This window comes from Microcebus murinus, chromosome 1 (genome assembly GCF_040939455.1).
Source record: "Microcebus murinus isolate Inina chromosome 1, M.murinus_Inina_mat1.0, whole genome shotgun sequence".
Taxonomy (NCBI): Eukaryota; Metazoa; Chordata; class Mammalia; order Primates; family Cheirogaleidae; genus Microcebus; species Microcebus murinus.
The window spans coordinates 27,191,299-27,211,971 of record NC_134104.1 but is presented as its reverse complement, the minus strand read 5'-3'; the positions used below and the strand labels follow the sequence as shown (position 1 = coordinate 27,211,971).

Genomic DNA, 20,673 nt, shown 5'->3' with positions numbered 1-20,673 from the left:
TCAGCCTAGGCAAAGAATTTATGAAGACCCTAATGGCAATCACAGCAACAACAAAGATAAATAAATGACACTTGATTAAAAAGCTTCTGCATAGCTAAGGAAATAATAAACAGAGGAAATAGACATCCCCCAGAATGGTAAAAATATTCACAAGCTATATATCCAATAAAGGGGTAATAACCAGAATCTACAAGAAACACAAGCAAATCAATAACAGAAAAACAAACAACCACATTAAAATTGGGCAAAAGACATGAACAGAAGCTTTTCAGATGAGGATAGACAAATGACCAATAAACATATGAAAAAATGCTCAATGTCACTAATCACCAGTAAAATGCAAATTAAAACCACAATCAGATATCAACTTACGCCAGTTAAAATGGCTTTTATTAAAAAGTTCAAAAACAATAGATGTTGGTGTGGATACAACGAGAATGGAACACTTATGCACTGTTGATGGGACTGCAAATTAGTACAACCTCTATGAAAAACAGTATTGAGATTCTTCAAAGAACTAAAAGTAGACCTACCATTTGATCCAGTAATACCACTACTGGATATTTACTCAAAGGAAAACAAGTCATTTTATCAAAAGGACACCTGCACTTGAATGTTTATTGCAGTACAATTCACAATTGTGAAGATGTGAAATCAACACAAGTGCCCATCAATTCATGAGTGGATTAACAAAATGTGGTATATGTATACCAAGGATGAATTAATGCCTTTTGTAGCAATTTGGATGAAGCTGGAGACCATTATCTTAAATGAGGTATCTAAAGAATGAAAAATCAAACACCACATGTACTTGCTATTAAATTGTACTTGCTATTAAACCTACCAATGAGCACATATGTGCACTGAGGGAGGTAAACTCAGTGGAAATCAAGTACAGAGGAGGGGGAGGAAGGGATGCATGAAAACCTACTTAATGGGTGCAATGAACACACTTTGAGTGATGGGCATTCTTATACGCCTGACTCAAGCATTATAGAAGTGATCCATGTTACCAAAAACATGTGTACCCCCATAATATTTTGAAATATAAATAAATAAATAACATGAAACTCTTCTATATAAGCCACAGGTTAAAGAAGAGGTCACATAAGAATTTAGAAAATATTTTGAACAAAAAAATGAAAGAACAACTTATTCAAGCTTTAGTTGCAGCTAAAGATGTGTAATTTATACTCTGTAAATCTATAACTTTAAATGCTTATATTAAGAAAAAGGTCTAATATCCATGATCAAAGCTTCTGTCATAAAAAGCTAGTATAGAAGAGAAATTAAACCCAAAGAGGTAGAAAGAAGAAAAAATAAAGCTAAGAGTAAAACTCAAAGCACAAAAATGGGTCAACAATTTATAAAATCAATAAAAGGAAATTCTGGATCTTTGAAATGATCAATCTAATTGATCAACTAAACATCTAGTTTAGACCAATCAAGAAAAGGAGAGAGAAAATATAAATTACTAATATTTTGTAAATTAAAGAAAGAAGCTCACTGTAGAGCCTACCAATATTAAAAGGAATGTATAAAGGAATATTAATTAATACTATAAGGTAATATTATGGTCAAGCTTATGCTAATAATTAGACAACACAGATGAAGTGAGAAAATTATTTAGAAAGACATACTCTACCAAAACTGACAAACACAAAAATAGTAAAACTGAATATATTTATGTCAGTTATACAAATATTATTTTTAATGAAAAGTCTTCCAACAAAATAAATTGTAGTGTCAGAAAATTTTTAAGAAATTATAAGCAAATCAAACCCAGCAACATATTAAAATATACTATAATTCACCCAGAAATATAAGGGCAATTAAACATTCAAACATCAAAATAATATTTAAAAAGAGAGAGAAGGAGAGATAGAAAGCATATAATCATCTGGATAAATGCAAAAGAAAGCATTTGAAAAAATGCTTTTGAAAAAACTCAAAACTCATACATGAATTAAAAAAATACTCAGCAATCTAGGCAAACAAGGAATGTCAAGGAATTTATACAAACAATAAAAGAAATCTTTGAAAAACCTATAGCAAACATCATATTAAATGGAAAAAGCTGATACTTTCTCCATGATACTGGAATTAGGCAAGGATACCGCCTCTCACCAGTAAATATAATTAACTTAAGACTTACAGCTATCTATTTGCACTTAACATAATCATCAATGCAGGAAGTCCTAAGGAATTACCTAAAAAGCAAATAAATTTCACAAAGCATCAGTATGCAAGGATACAAGATCAATATGTATAAGTTAACTGTATTTCTCTATGCTAGCAAAGAACAATTGGAAATTTTAAATAAAAAATTTAAAGCAGTACAGTATCCAAAAGTATGAAATACTTATGAGAAAAATCTACCAAAAAATGTGTAAGACCTATACCCCGAAATCTGTATAACATTTCTCAGACAAATTTAAAAAGATCTAAATAAAAGAATACATAAACCATATTAATTGAAGGAGTGTTAAATTGTCAGTTCTTTCCAATGTGATCTATAAACCCAACAAATCCCAGTCAAAATCCCAGAAGACTAATCTTTAGATATTTATAAGCTAATTTAAAAAATTATAGAAATGGAAAGAAATTAGAATGGCCAATTTTGGAAAACAAAGATAAAAGAAGACTAAATTTAAAGTAATCAGAAAAAGTAGTGCCAGAGTAAAAAAATCATAGATCAATGGAATAGCATAGAGAATTCAGATACAGATTCATCCAGACCATGGTTAATTGATTTTCAATATAGATGACAGGGTAATTAAACGGGAAAAAGTCTTTTCGACAAATAGTTCTGGGACAGCTGAATAACTATAAGGAAACAGCTGAAACTCAACACTTACCCAACATCATACACAAATAAAACTCAACGTGGTTCATCAGGCTGTGAAATTTCTAGGAAAAAAATGGAACAGGAAATCCTTGAAAGCTTGAAAATGAAGACATCTAGATTGGATAACCTATGAACAAATAATATATGTGAATATGTTGGACTTCATTAAAATTGAAAAATTTTTTTGCCGTTCAATAAAAGCTATTAAGAAAGATGAACCACAGATTGGGCAATACATATATCTGGCAAAGGATATACATAGAATATATAAAGAACACTTAAATTTAAAAGTATGAACACACACACAAAATTTAAAATGCCCAAAAGGTTTGAGTAGGCACTTAAGAAGATATACAAATGACTAATAAGCACATGAAAAGATACTCAATTGTCAGAGTATGTAGAGTAACTGAAATTCTCATACAATCTTGGTAGGAATGTAAAATGCTACTTTGGGAAACAGTTTGATAGTTTCCCTAAAAGTTAAATATATACCTAACATGTGAGCCAGAAATTACACTTTCAGGTATTTATCTAACAGAAATAAAAATATATGTCCACAAAGACTTGCTTGCACCTGAATGTTCACAAGCAGGTTTATTCTCAGTTTCCAAAAACTGGAAACAACCAAAATTTCTAACCACAGGTAAACAGATAAGTAGAATGTGGTACACCTACACAAAGGAATGTAACTCTGCAGCTAAACGTCAAAAAAGAACAGAGATGTAGCAACAGCATAGATAAATCTCAAAAATATGTTGAGCAAAAGAAAAATACAAAAGATTGGATAAAATATTCTATTTATGTGAAATTCTAGAAAAGGAAAAATTATTTTACTGTGAAAAACAAGTAATTTGTTGCCTGGGGCCAGGGATAGTGGGAATTGACTAGAAGTGACATACAGGCACTTTTGGGGAAGTGGTAAAAGTATTCTACAACTAGATTTGATGATATATATGGTTTATACATTTATTAAAACTCATACTGTACACTTAAAATGAGTGCATTTTATTATGTGTAAATTATACTTTAACAAAATTTGAAGGGGAAAAAAGAGAAAACCTTAGGGCTTTTCTCCAATATTTGATGATCTAACCCTCTCTTCTCAGTTCTAAATAATGCCCAGAAAAACTTCTGCCTTTTCCTCACATGTTCCTGTTATTTGCCCTTTGACTTTATTTTCTTAAGAAGATAATTCCTTCTTATAACCTGCCATTCATTAAGTCAGTCAAGAAATATTAAGTCAAACTATGTGTTGAGGGTCATCTTAAGCCCTGGACAAAGTACCATGTTCATTATTCTCCAAAACACCCTATGCTCATTCTACTTTCACACTTTATTTTTACTCTATCTTTTTGCCTGAAATGTCTCCACCCACCTAGCTCCATTTTAAGGCCTATCCACATGACCTACTTAAAATGTTCTTTCCCTTGGAGATTAAATCATCCTTTGAATACCAGTAGCCCTTATTATACCTACCTACTACCTCTTTGGAAATCAACATAAACTATCTTTATTATTTCTACTTTTAGACTAATACAGTATAAACCCTTGAGAACAAGGTTGTATTAAAGTCCCAGCCATGGCACTCCTCCCTGCCAGCAAAATGCATTCCAAGAATACATACTGGTGATGGGGTAGTGATGGAGTAACTTATTTAAACTAACACTTTCATTGACAACAATGAAAAAGGCAAGACAAAAATAAGAAACATCTTCTTAAAAGCATAAAAATGTATAAAGAGATAGTAAGAAAAAATTAGGCTAAAATCTAAGTTAAAACAGAAATCCATGGAGCTAATTAGGGTAAAAAACTTCAGTTGGTATTGAAATCAGATGATTTTGTTGGTATTATAGGATGGGAGAAGCAGAAGTAAAACCCTGGTCTTACCCAAGTTGTTGACATTTAATAAGGCACTTCAATATTAAGCTAGGATGCCAAAAGAATATAACATCAAGATAAAGATGAAATAGAAGTAAACAACCCTACCCATAGGGACCTTTTTAAAATAATAAGCATAAGAGGGAAAAGGAAAACATTCTCAGAGATTATAAATCAGAAGCCAGAAGCCAACCTCTTGGGCACTTATGCCTCAAATTTACATCACATGGATTATGAACAGAATAAAACAAGTCAAAACAAAACAAAACAAAACTTAAATTGAGAATTTAGTTTTAAGCTTCCCAGATTAGCAGTGTCCTGATATACCTGGCAGCAACAGATTTAGATTTTTTTCAAAAGGATATATCTTTATCTTGACATTAAAACTTCTCATTAATAGAATTTCAAAACCAATGAACAACACAATTACACTAGTACACACACACACACACACACACACACACCACCCTAAGCATAAACCCACAGAAACAAAAGAAGCAGAAATACAGAAGCAGAAATCCACAAAAATACTGATATAAACCTTACAGATATAGATGCTTACAATGTTTAAAGAAATGAAAAACAAGCTTGAATATATCCACAGGATATAGAAAACTATAAGAAGTTTTACCAAAAAAAAAAATCAAATATATGTTCTAGAACTGAAAACTATATGATCAATAAAATTAAAATCCAATGTATAGTTTTAACCATCAGTGCCTAGCAAGTAAATTAATAGGAAACATGAGAAATGATAGATTAGAGGCATGTGAAATTTATGATGGAATAGAGGTTGAGCAATGCTGTTACAAATCATTACAAAATTCTTACTATAGTGGCTTTTGTCATTTTTATATGGTATAATAATAAAGCTGGATATTTATTTTATTATTTATAAACAACTTTTTTTTTCAAAAAAAAACACTCAGTAGTAATTAGCCCAAAATTTCTCATTTTTAATGTAAAATAAAGTGTTTATCAAGAAAGTTGATGATAAACAAATGATTTGCACAAGTTATATGTTATTATTCTCCACATAACATGGGGCCCTAGTGACATCAGTGACATAAAGACCTGAGATACAAACTCATTAAGAGATTATTAGAACCAATTTCAAAACTTAGTAGGTAATGACATTAGCAAGATGGCAGAATAAAAAGTTCCAGCCCTTATCTAACCACAGAAACACTAATTTTGGCAACAACCCTACAGAAAGCATACTTCTGTGGGAGCCCCAAGGCCAAACTAAGAGGTTCCAGGCCGCTAGTAGAGCAAAACAAAACCTGAACAGACTCAATGGAGAGGGTAAAAAGAACAGTTTCACTATACCCACATAATAACTCCCCCAAGGTGGTCCAGCTTGGTGCTAAGAGAGGTCCCCTCAGTCCATGCTTTCTCTAACAGGGAAAAGCAAAAGCAAATTAAGTGCACAGCCTCCCCAGTCTTCATGATGCTGCCTATCCATATCACTGAGGGAATCAAAAGAGCTAAATTGTGTGGAGGGACAGGAAGGAGCAGGGAGATGGAGTAAACGATCACAGCAACTGGAACACAGATTTCAATAGCCAGCCACAGGTTCTGCTAACCTGTGTAAGGACCTGCTCATGAGCCCTACAGGAAAACTAACCTATGACTTCATCCAATCAACCAACACATACCTCTAGCACCCATGTAGCTGGTGTTATGCATTACATCTCCATGCATGGCATCTGCATGCCCCCAACAGATGTTGTACACAAAATCTTTCAGACAGCACATGATCACCACAAGTGCAGATTTTAGTAACCAGCTCAACTGGTAAATTAAAGAAGATGTACAACCTTGAACAGTTGAAGGCACGGCCCTACCAAAGGTAAACAAAAGGCTCTCAGCACCAGGCTAGGCTTTGCAAGCTCAAGAGACAGCACATAATACAAAACTTTCCCCAAAGAGTAAACAAGAGGAATGGAGCAGATGCATCCACATAAAAGTTCTGTAAGATGCCAAGAATCTCTAGCCAGGCTACTGGTGAAGATGTCTATCTCCACAAACCAATCAGTAAAGACTGGAGGAGATGATTGTTCCTTCCAATGAGAAGACACCAATTCAAGGACTCAAAGAACAAGAAGAAATAAGGTAATATAGCACCACCCAAGGCACAAAATAAAGCTCCAATGACTGACCCTAGAGAAATGAAGACCTATGAATTGCCTGAAAAATAATTGTAAATAATCACCTTCAGGCTCAGATAAGAGAGTAAGAGAACAAGAGAACACTGACTAAAAATGATGTCAGGAAAACCATATATGAACAAAATGATAAGTTCAACAGAAATGGTAATCATAAAAAAAGAACCAAATGGAAATTATGGAGCTAAAGAATCCAATGTCTGAATTGAAAAATTCAGTGGAGAGCTTCAACAGCAGAAGCAATCCAGCAAAAGAAAGAATAAACAAACTCTGAGGTACATCATCTGAAATTATCCAGTCAAAGAAACAACAACAACAAGAAAGAGTGAAGAAAGCAAATAGGACTTACAGGACACCATCAAGAAAAGCAATATATATGTATTATAGAATTACAGAAGGCACATAGAGAGAAAAGAAGGAAAAAACCTTATTTTTAAAATAACGACCAAAAAATTTATAAAATCTGGACAGGTAAATAAGCATTCACATCCATGAAGCCCAAAGAATCTTAAATTGGTTGAATATAAAGAGGTCTCCACTGAGAAACATTATAATCAAATTGTCAAAAGTCAAAGGCCAGGAGAGAGTGAGGTGATGTATTAAAATAAAAAAAACTCAACCAAGAGTACTATTACATCCAGGAAAAAGTCTTTACCTATCAATGATTACTTTAAATATAAATGGATTAAATTCTCCAATCAAAAGATATATAGTGGCTAAGTGGATTTTATCTAGAGGCAGGAGTATCACTTGAGGCCAGGTTGGGCAACAGAGTGACACCCCATCTCTAAAATAAATAAACAAACAAACAATATCTAAAAGCTATATGCTACCTACACAAGACTCACTTTAGCTTTAAAGATATAAATAGGTTGAAAATGAAGAACAAATAAAAGTTAAATGGGAAAAATTAAAATACTTTAAAACAAACAAAAAAGAAATGCAACATACCAAAACTTATAGCATAAGTTTTACCAAAGCAAAAGTAGTTCTAAGAGGGAAATATAGTGATAAACACTTACATTAGGTGTTTATCTACATTAGGTGTTTTTTTCTTATCAAAGAAAGAATTCAAATAAGCAACCTAACCTTAAACTAAAAGGAACTAGGAAAAAAGGAACAAATTGAGTGTTATGTTAGTAAAGGGAATAAAATAATGTGTATTGGAGTAGAAATAAGTGAAATAGAGAATAGAAAAACCACAGCAAAGATCAATAAAACTAAGTAGGTTTTTTGAAAAGGTAAACAAAATCAGCAAATCTTCACCTAAACTAAGAAAAAAAAGAGAAAAAAATTATAACTGAAATAGGAGACATTAAAACTAATGCCACAGAAAGTAAAAGGATATAGGAAACTACTATGATATTATGAACAACTACACCCCAACAAATTAGATAACCTAAAAAAATGAAGAATGTCCTAAAAACATGCAATATACAAAGATTAAATCAATCATGAAGAAAGAGAAAATCTGAGCAGACCAATAACAAATAAGGAGATTGACTCACTAATCAAAAACCTCATAACGAAGAAAAGCTCAAGACCAGATGGCTTCACTAATGAATTCTACAAAACATTTAAGGAAGAATTAATGGCAAGCTTTCCCAAACTGTTCCAAAAAATTTAAGAGGAGGGAATACTTCCAAACATGTTTTATGAGGCCAGCATTACCTAAAAACCAGACAAGGATACTACAAGAAAAGAAAATTATAGACCAGTAACCATAATAAATATAAATGCAAAAATCCTCAACAGAATTCTAGTGAATTGAATTTAAGAACCCATGAAAAGGATCATACAACACAACCAAGTTGGATTTATCATTGGGATGTAAGGATGGTTTAACAAGCAAAAATTAATCAATATAATATTCCATATTAACAGAATAAAGGATAAAAATTATATGATCATTTCAAAGATGCAGAAAAAACATTTGACAAAATCCAATATCTCTTTCTGATTAAAAATCTGTCAACAAATTAGGTACACAAGAAATGTACCACAATATAATAAAGGCTATATATGATAAGCTCATAATTAATATCATACTTAAATGGGAAAAGCTGAAATCTTCCTCTAAGATCAGGAACAAGACAAGGACCCCCGCTTATACCACTTCTATTCAACATAGTACTGGAAGTTCTTGCCAGAGCAATTAGACAATAAAAAAAAAAAATAAAAGACATAGAAATTAGAAAGAAGGAAGTAAAATTAGCTCTGTAGATGACATGACCTTACATATAGAAAACCTCAAAGACTCCACCATAGATAACAGGAGCAAGATGGCGGACAAATAACACCGCCAGACAGAGTATCTCTGCAGAAAAGACAGATTCTAGCAGAAATTAGAAAAAAGAAGCAAGAAGACGAGCATACAGTGGACGAGGGCTGGAAGTAGGGGTACCTGACACCCCAGGAGACTCCACGGGAGGAGGCTGCGGAGGAGAACTGGAGGCTGAGACCACCGGAGCAGCCCAGAGACCAGCGGCAAGGGTAGGTGGATTTGCTGTTTCCCCTCCCTTGCATTTGGGACTGCTGGTGGGCTCCCCAGCGGGTGGAGAGACCTGCGGACACCAGCCCAGAGACGGCCGCCGCCAGCCAGCGGTGAGCCTGTAGCAGACGTGGCACCAGGTTCCAAACTTCCTCCGGGCACCTCCGTGTGCACAGACCTGAGCCGCGCGGCAGGCGCCATATTGCCTCCTCCTCCCCTCTGCCGAACCTACCCGCGGCTGCCTAGAGAGACAATACAGCCACCAGCCAGAGGCACCTCCAGGGAATGGGACCTTCCCTTTTGGGACCCTACAGCTGACTCAGGGGAACTCAGACTGTGAGCTCCCTACCCACCAGCTCTCCCAGGTGCTGCTGGCATGGTGTTCCCAGGAGAATGGTGCAGACTCAGAGGCTGAGAGACATAGACCCAGCTTGGGCTCCTTGTGGGTGAATTGGGACCGGAAATCCTCTCCCTGGTGGGGATACAGTTTGAACTCTGGGACCCGGAGGTCGGACCTGCAGACCAGATCCCCTGCACCGAGGGCTAGCATTGCCCAGGGCACAGAAGGGTTATACGTGAACAGCCTACTGAGGTATGTGTGCCTCCAGGGGTGGAACAGCATCCTAGAGGGCAACCCTCCTCCCAGGAGGAGGCCATGTGCCCAGCCCAGGTGGCTTTCCTGTGCAGGGAACCTCCCCGCCGGCATGACAGTCTGGGGAGGACTGGTGGCTTGTGGTCTGGCCTGCTGGCAGAGACTCAGGAGTAGCTGCGGAGTTGGGGAGGGTGGAAAGAAGCGAGACCCGCTCCAGACTGCGGGTCTAAGACAGCCCCACCCCCACGCGCGGACTTTCTGGCTGAGCGGGACCATTCCAGCCTTGCCCTGACAGCTTTTCCTGGAAGCAGAGAACAGAACTTTGACCCCTGATAACTGCCTGAGGGCAGGCTTACTCAACCCAGCTCCGCCCAGAACAAGAGCTAACAACAGGACACAAAATCAACAGCATAGCCTGTTCCTCCAAGCAAACGCCACCTACTGACAGGGTTGGCATCTTGTACAGCCTTTCCACAGCACCCAGTGACTCAATACACAGGGACCACACAGGGATTCACTCACAGACACCACCTAACGCCTCAGAAACTAAACAAGGTGTGTGAATACCCAAACGATAACCTAAATGAAAGAAACAACAACTGATCGACATGGGAAGAAATCAGCAAAAGAACTCAGGAAATATGAAGAACCAAACGGAAAACACACCCCCAAAGAGGAACACCAGCCCCCTAGAAACGGACACCAACCCAGATCAGGCCACCAATATGACAGAAGAGGAATTTCGTATATGGATCATAAGAACACTCACCGAGCTGAAACAACAACTCAATAACCAACACAAAGAAACCACAAAAAGCATCCAGGATATGGAAAAAGAAATAGACACAAGGAAGAAAAGTTTATCCGAACTCCTGGAAATGAAGAATCAATTCAAGGAACTACAAAACACAGTGGAAAGTCTCAAGAACAGGGTAGATCAAACAGAAGAAAGAATCTCAGAGCTTGAAGATAGCACCCTCCAATTAAATAAATCAGTCACAGAAATAGAGCAGAGAAACAAGATAAAAGAGCAAAGCCTACAAGACCTGTGGGATTATGTGAAGAAACCTATTGTGAGAGTCATAGGCTTACCAGAAGGGGAAGAAGACAACACTCAAGGTTTGGACAAGCTGTTTGAAGATATAATAGAGGAAAATTTCCCAGGCTTTGCTCAAAATATTGATATACAAGTTCAAGAAGCTCAGAGGACCCCTGGGAGATTCAATGCAAACAGGAAGACGTCACGACATGCAGTCATCAGACTAACCAAAGTATCAACTAAAGAGGCCCTTCTAAGAGCTGTAAGACAAAAGAAGCAAGTAACATACAAGGGAAAGCCAATTCGAATAACATCAGACTTCTCTAATGAGACTTTACAAGCAAGGAGAGACTAGGGCCCCATTCTCACTCTTTTGAAACAAAACAATGCCCAGCCTAGAATATTATTCCCTGCAAAACTAAGCTTCATATATGAAGGAGAAATAAAAACATTCTCAGACAAGCAAAGGCTCAGAGAATTCACCAAGATAAGACCAGCCCTACAAGAAGTACTTAAAACAGCATTACGCACAGAACATCATAATAATAACCCACGGATATAAAAACAACCAAAACCCAAAGATATTACAGGCCAGATATTACAATGGCTCAAGACAGAAATCATAGCAACAACATCCAACCCAACAGAATGAACAGTAATCTATCTTACCTATCAGTTCTCTCAATAAATGTGAATGGCTTAAACTCTCCACTCAAGAGACATAGGCTGGCTGAATGGATAAGAAAATACAGGCCAAGTATATGCTGTCTTCAGGAAACACATCTAACCTGCAAGGATGCATATAGACTAAAAATAAAAGGGTGGAGATCAATATTCCAAGCAAATAGAAGCCAAAAGAAGGCTGGTGTGGCAGTTCTAATTTCAGACAATTTAGTTTTTAAACCAACAAAAGCAGTGAAAGACAAAGAGGGTCATTATATAATGGTGAAGGGCACAGTTCAACAAGAAGAGATAACAATTTTAAATATATTTGCACCCAACTTAGGTGCACCCAGATTGATAAAGCAAACTCTACTGGAGCTAAGCAAATGGATTAATAGCAACTCCATAATCACCGGAGATTTCAACATCCCACTGACGGCATGAGACAGATCCTCCAAACAGAAAATTAATAAAGAAATAATGGACTTAAACAAAACTCTAGAACAATTGAGTCTGACTGACATTTACAGAACATTCTACCCCAAATCCACTGAATATACGTTCTTCTCATCAGCTCACGGGATATTCTCTAAGATTGACCATATCCTAGGACACAAAGTAAATCTCAAGAAACTTAAAAAAATAGAAATCATACCATGTACCTTCTCAGATCACAGTGGAATAAAAGTAGAAATCAACCCTAACAGAAACTCACATTTCTACACAAAAACGTGGAAATTAAACAGCCTCCTACAAAATGATTACTTAATAAATGAAGAAATCAAGACGGAAATAAAAAAAATTCTATGAAGAAAACGACAATGGAGAGACAAGTTATTAACTCCTCTGGGACACAGCTAAAGCAGTTCTGAGAGGAAAGTTTATCTCCATGAATGCCTATAACCAAAAGACAAGAAGATCACAAATAGACAATCTAATGAAATGACTCAAAAAGCTCGAAAAAGAAGAACAGACCAACCCCAAACCCAGCAGAAGAAGTGAAATCAACAAGATCAAATCAGAACTAAATGAAATTGAAAACAGGGAAGCTATTCAGGAGATTAATAAAACAAAAAGTTGGTTCTTTGAAAAAATAAACAAAATTGACACACCATTGGCTAAGCTAACGAAAAGCAGAAAAGAGAAATCTCTAATAAGCTCCATCTGGAATAAAAAAGGAGATATCACAACTGATCCCAAAGAGAAACAAGATACAATTTATGAATACTACAAAAATCTTTATGCACACAAACTGGAAAATGTGGAGGAAATGGATAAATTTCTAGAAACACACAGCCTCCCTAGGCTCAACCAGGAAGAAATAGATTCCCTGAACAGACCAATTTCAACAGCTGAAATAGAAACAGCAATTAAAAATCTCCCTAAAAAGAAAAGTCCCGGTCCAGATGGCTTCACACCCGAATTTTACCACACTTACAAAGAAGAACTAGTACCTATCTTGCAGAAACTATTCCACAACATCGAGAAGAACGGAAACCTCCCCGACACCTTTTATGAAGCGAATATTACTCAGATACCAAAACCAGGAAAAGATGCAACAAAAAAAGAAAACTACAGACCAATATCCCTAATGAATATAGATGCAAAAATTTTCAACAAAATCTTAGCTAACAGAATCCAGACACTTATCAAAAAAATAATCCACCACGACCAAGTGGGCTTCATCCCAGGGATGCAGGGATGGTTCAACATACGTAAATCTATAAATGCAATTCACCACATAAACAGAAGCAAAAACAAAGACCACATGATTCTTTCAATAGATGCAGAAAAAGCTTTTGACAAAATTCAACACCCTTTCATGATACGAACACTTAAGAAAATAGGCATAGAGATACAAGCCATATATGACAGACCCATAGCCAACATCATACTGAATGGGGAAAAATTGAAATCATTCCCACTTAGAACTGGAACCAGACAAGGCTGCCCACTATCTCCACTTCTGTTCAACATAATGCTGGAAGTCTTGGCTACAGCAATCAGACAGGAAAATGGAATCAAAGGCATCCAAATTGGGGCAGAAGAGATCAAACTTTCACTGTTTGCTGATGATATGATATTGTATCTAGAAAACCCCAAAGATTCAACTAAGAAACTCCTGGAACTGATCAATGAATTTAGTAAAGTCTCAGGATACAAAATCAATACACAGAAATCAGAGGCATTCATATACACCAACAACAATCTAATTGAGAACCAAATCAAAGACTCAATTCCCTTCAGAATAGCAACAAAGAAATTAAAGTACCTAGGAATATACTTAACCAAGGACGTAAAAGACCTCTACAGGGAGAACTATGAAACACTGAGGAAGGAAATAGCAGAGGGTGTAAACAGATGGAAATCCATACCATGCTTGTGGATGGGCAGACTCAATATCATCAAAATGTCTATACTACCCAAACTGATCTACAGATTCAATGCAATACCTATTAAAATCCCATCAGCATTCTTCACAGATATAGGAAAAATAATTTTACGCTTTGTATGGAACCAAAGAAGACCCCGAATATCAAGAGCAATTCTAGGCAACAAAAACAAAATGGGAGGCATTAATATGCCAGATATCAAACTATACTACAAAGCTGTAGTAATTAAAACAATATGGTATTGGCACAAAAATAGGAATATTGACCAGTGGAACAGATGTGAGAATCCTGATATAAAACCATCCTCATATAGCCATCTAATCTTTGACAAAGCAGACAAAAACATACGCTGGGGAAAAGAATCCCTTTTCAATAAATGGTGCTGGGAAAACTGGATAGCCACCTGTAGAAGGCTAAAACAGGACCCACACCTTTCACCTCTCACAAAAATGAACTCACGCTGGATAACAGACTTAAACCTAAGGTATGAAACTATTAGAATTCTAGAGGAAAAAGTTGGAAACACTCTCCTAGACATCAGCCTGGGCAAAAAATTTATGAAGAAGTCCCCAAAGGCAATCACAGCAGCAACAAAAATAAATAAATGGGACATGATCAAACTACAAAGCTTCTGCACAGCCAAAGAAATAGTCATGAAAGTAAACAGACAACCTACAGAATGGGAGAAAATTTTTGCATCCTATGCATCCGATAAGGGACTGATAACTAGAATATACTTAGAACTCACGAAAATCAGGAAGAAAAAATCAAATAACCCCATTAAAAAGTGGGCAAAGGACTTGAACAGAAACTTTTTTAAAGAAGACAGAAGAATGGCCAACAAACATATGAAAAAATGCTCAACATCTCTAATCATCAGGGAAATGCAAATCAAAACCACAATGAGATATCACTTAACCCCAGTGAGAATGGCCTTTATCAAAAAATCTCCAAACAATAAATGCTGGCGTGGTTGCGGAGAGAGAGGAACACTCCTACACTGCTGGTGGGACTGCAAACTAGTTCAACCTCTGTGGAAAGCAATATGGAGATACCTTAAAGCGATACAAGTGAATCTACCATTTGATCCAGCAATCCCATTGCTGGGCATCTACCCAAATGATCCAATAACGCTCTACAAAATAGACACCTGCACTCGAATGTTTATAGCAGCACAATTCATAATTGCAAGGCTATGGAAACAGCCCAAGTGCCCATCAATCCAAGAATGGATTAATAAAATGTGGTATATGTATACTATGGAGTACTATTCAGCTCTAAGAAACAACGGTGATATAGCACATCTTATATTTTCCTGGTTAGAGCTGGAACCCATACTACTAAGTGAAGTATCCCAAGAATGGAAAAACAAGCACCAGATATATTCTCCAGCAAACTGGTATTAACTGAGTAGCACCTAAGTGGACACATAGGTACTACAGTAATAGGGTATTGGGCAGGTGGGAGGGGGGAGGGGGCGGGTATATACATACATAATGAGTGAGATGTGCACCATCTGAGGGATGGTCATGATGGAGACTCAGACTTGTGGGGGGAGGGGGGAATGGGCATTTATTGAAACCTTAAAATCTGTACCCCCATAATATGCCGAAATAAAAATAAAAAAAAAAGCCTCCACCATAAAACCATTAGAACTAATAAACAAATTCAGTAAAGTTGCAGGACACAAAATTAGCATACAAAAATCAGTTATGTCCTTATATACTAACAACAAACCATCCCCCAAATTTTAAGAAAACAGTCTCATTCATAATAGAATAAAAAGAATAAAACACTTCTTTAGAAATTTAACCAAGAAAGTAAATGATCTGTATATGGGAACTATAAAACAATAATGAAATAAATTGTGAACACAGTAAATGAAAAGCTGTACCATATACATAGATTGGAAGAATTAATATTATTAAAATGTCCATAGTACCCAAAGCAATCTACAGATTCAGTGCAATCCCTATCAAAAATTCTAATGGTATTTTTCAGAGAAATAGAAAAAAAAAATTCTAAAACTCACATGGAACCAGAAAGGACACTTAATAGCTAACGCAGTCTTGAGCAAGTAGTACAAAGTTGATTTCATCACACTTCCTGATTTCAAAATAAGTTATAAAGCTATATTAATCAAATATTATGGCATAAGAAAAGACACATCGACCAATGGAACAATTGGTTCAGAACCCATCCTCACCCAGCCTCAGAATGCATCACACAGCCCTTTCAAACAGATTTCAAAAAACAGTACCACCCACCCAGGGAAGACAACCTGAAACCCTGCCCAATCAGAGATGATCACAGAGCCTAGCCAGCAGACCCAGCAGAGTCCATCCAATGGTCTTATTGGATCACAGAGCACTGTTAGCAGTATCATTCAACCTCAGAGCACAGGAAGCAACCCAGACCAACTAGAGAACCCAATAGCAATATGTACCTGTCTGGGGTTACTACCAGCCAGCCCAGCCAGAATCCCAAACTAGACTAAATATTTGTGGTCAATCTACCAAAGAACATCTGTAAGGACTGGACGAGGGACCTATCTCCTCAAATATGCACATGTCAAAGTAAGGACACAGGATTGTGAAAAATCAGGAAAATATGACACCAATGAAACTATTAAAGCTCCAATAATTGACCCAGAATAAAAAGAGATCTATGAACTGACTGACACAGAATTCAGAATAAACTACTTAATTACATTCAGGTAACTAAAAAAATATATAAAATATGAAAGTAAAATTTGAAAAACAATTCACAAATAAAATTAGAAGCATAACAAAGAAATAGAAATAAAAATATAGAAATAGATAGAAATCCTGGAAAGAACAAAACTGAACTAAAAATTTTAATTGCAAATTTCAATAGCAGATTTGATCGAGAAGGATAAAGACTCAGTGAGCTCAAAGACAGCACATTTGAAATTATCCAGCCAGAAGAGCAAAAAGAAAAATACAAAGAAAAAGATTGAAGACCTACAGGAATTATAGAACACCACCAAGCAAACTAACCTTCTAGTGTGCTAGAAATAATATATAAAAGATAATGGCTAAAATTTCCCAAATCTGGGAAAAGATGACAATACCTGGTTACAAGAAGCTCAGAAGATGCCAATCAAATTCAACTCAGAGTTCACCAAGACACATTACAATCAAATTATCAAAAATCATGCACACAAAAATACTGAAAACAGTAAGAGATGAGAAACATGTCACATTCAAGAGAATCCCAATATGGCTTCCAGAAAATTTTAAAGCAGAAACTCTACAGGCCAAGAGAGAGTGGGTTGATATAGTTGAAGTGCTGAAAGAAAAAAAAAAAAAAAAAAAACCTGTAACCAAGAATACTTTACCCAGAAAATCTTCAAAAATGAGGAAGAAATAAAAACCTTCTCAGACAAAAAAAGCTAAAGGAGTTCATCACCACTAGGCCTGCTCTACAGGAATTCCTAAAGGGAGTTCTTTTAGCTGAAATAAAAGGCTGGTAATAAGTAACAAAAGATATGAAAGTAAAAACTCAATGATATAAGTAATAAATAGTCATTCTTAGAGTTTTCTAATACTACAAGTGTACTGTGTAAAGAAATTTTATCTCTACTTGAAGGGTTGAAAGATAAAACTATTTTTAGAAGAACTATGGCTACAACAAATTGATAAGATAAATTACAAAAATAAATGTAAATATTGACATCAAAAATATGGTGAGAAGAAAGTGAAATTGTAGAGTTTTTATATGTGATAAAACACAAGGTGTTGTTATGAGGTTAAAGTAGCCTGTTTTAAGTATAAGATATTTTATGTAAGCTTCATAGTAACTACAAAGCAAAAATCTACTATAGTTGCACAAAATATAAAAAGAAAGGATCCAAAGCATACAACCTCAGAAAACCATAAAACCACAAAGAAAGATAACAAGAGAAAAAGCAAAAAAGAAAGGACCTACAAGAAAACTAAAAACAAATTACAAAATGGCATTAGCAAGTACTTGCCTATCAATAATTACCTTGATTGTAAATAGATTAAATTCCTCTACAAAAATACATAGATTTTGCTGAAAATTGTTTTAAAAACAATATCCAACTATATTCTACATATAAGTGACTCACTTTACTAGTAAGAAAATGAAAGAGAGGAGAAAAAGTTTTAAAAAAATAACAAAACTAAGAGTTAGCTGGCTTTTTGAAAGGATAAACATAATTGACAAACAATTAACTAACTAGATTAGGAAAAATAGATACTACTTAAATAAAGTTGGAAAGAAAGAGGAAACATTACAACTGATACCACAAAAATACAAAGGATTATAAGCAATTACTATGAACAATTATATGCCAATAAATTGGATAACCTAGAAGTAGTAGATATATTTCTAGATGCATAAAACCTAACAAGACTGATTATGAGAAATAGAATATCTGAATAGACTAATGACAAGTACGGATACTGAATCAGTAATAGAAAGTCTCCTACTAAAATAATAATAATAATAAAATTGTCCAGGATCAAATAACTTCACAGCTAAATTCTAGCAAACATTCAAAGAACTAATAGCAATTCTTCTTAAACTCTTCCAAAAAAGCAAAGTAGATGGAATACTTCCAAATTCATTATACTAAGCTAGCATTACTTAGATACCAAACCAGACAAGGCCACTACAAGAAAATAAAATTGTAGGCCAATTACCCTGACAAATATAGATAAAAAAATTTTCAGCAAATTATTAGCATACCAAATTCAAGAACACATTTAAAGAGTCATTTACCATGATCAATGGGATTTATTCCTGGATGCAAAGATGGTTCAATATATACAAATCAATAAATGTGATACATCACATTAACAAAATGAAGAATTAAAATTGTATAATTATTTCAATAGATGCAGAAAAAGCATTCAGAAAAATTCAACACCTCTTTATGATAAAAAAAACTCTCAAAAAACTAGACATAGAGCAAGTGTGATTCAACACAATAAAGACTATATATGAGAAATCCATAGCTAACATCATTCTCAACAATGAAAAGCTGAAAGCTTTTCCTTTAACATCAGGAATAAGACAAGAATGCCCACTCTCATCATTTCTTTTTAAAATAATACTGTTTTTCCTAGCTAGAGCAATTAGGCAAGAGAAAGAGAAAGCATCCTAATAAGAAAGGAAGAAGTGAAATTATCTCCATTTGGTGACAGTGTAAACCCTAAAGACTCCACCAAAAAAACTGTTAGAACTAATTAGCAAATTCAGTAAATATGCAGGATACAAAATCAACATACAAAAATCAGTAATGTTTCTATATGCTAGTAAGAAACTATTCAGAAAAGAAATTTTTTAAATGTCATTTATACTAGCAAAAAATTAAATACTTAGATATAAATTAACCAAGTAGGTAAAATAATGAAAACTATAAAAAAAGCTGATTAAAGATATTAAAGAAAATACAAATAAATGGAAAGATACCTGTGCTCATGGATTGGAAGAATTAATATTGTAAAAAGTGGTCTACAAATCCAATGCAATCCCTATCAAAATTCCAATGTCATTTTGCACAGTAATGGAAAAAATTATCCTTAAATTCACATTGAACCACAAAGGAACCTGAAGAGTCAAAATAATCTTGAGCAAAAAGAACAAAGCTGTAGACATCACACTCCCTTATTTTAAAGATATATTATAAAGTGATTGTAATCAAAACAGCATGGTCCTGGGGGAGGGGGGGAAATGGGCATTTATTGAAACCTTAAAATCTGTACCCCTATAATATGCTGAAATTAAAAAAAAAAAAAACCAGCATGGTCCTGGCATATAAACAGACGTATCAACCAATGGAACAGGATAGAAAACTCATAAATAAATCCACACATTCACAATCAACTGACTTTTGATAAAGGCTCCCAGATACACAATGAGCAAAGGACAGTCTCTTCAATACATGTTGTTGGGAAAACTGGATATCCACGTACAGAAAAATGTGGATCATATCTTATACCATATATAATCCCTTATCTTATACCATATATTAAAAAAATCAACTAAAACTGGATTAAAGACTTAAATATAAGTATTGAAACTGTAAAACTACTAGAAGAAAACATAGGGAAAATCTCTAAGTCATTGGTCTGGACAATGATTTTTTGGATATGATCCCAAAAGCACAGGTAAGAAAAGCAAAAATAGACAAATGAGATGGCATCACACTATTATAAAAAAACTTCTGTATGGCAAAAGTAATAATTAACAAAGTGAAGAGACAACCCATAGAATGGGAGAAAATATTTTCAAACCATACATCTATCTGATAAGGAGTTAATATTCAAAATATATATGGAACTCAAATAACTCAATGGCAAGAAAACAATCCAATTTAAAAATGGGCAAAAGAACTGAACATAGATATCTCAAAAGGAGACATACAAATGGCTAATAGGTACATTAAAAATTCTCAGCATCACTAGTTGTTAGGGAAATACAAATTAAAACAGTAAAGTGATATTACCTCACACCTGTTTGAATGGCTTTTATCAAAAAGATGAAATATATTGCTGGAGAGGATGTGGAGAAAAGGGAACTCATACATTATTAATGGAAATATAAA

At 35.0% G+C, this 20,673-nt stretch overlaps 1 long non-coding RNA gene across 1 annotated transcript in view; it reads right to left on the bottom strand.

Moving 5' to 3' along the window:
• LOC142872292 (uncharacterized) overlaps positions 1-20,673 on the bottom strand; it is an 89,009-nt gene that overhangs the window by 12,775 nt on the left and 55,561 nt on the right. Inside the window, exon 2 of the long non-coding RNA XR_012920502.1 lies at positions 2,859-2,975. This is a non-coding gene — a long non-coding RNA (uncharacterized LOC142872292). The remainder of the gene's footprint in view (positions 1-2,858; positions 2,976-20,673) is intronic.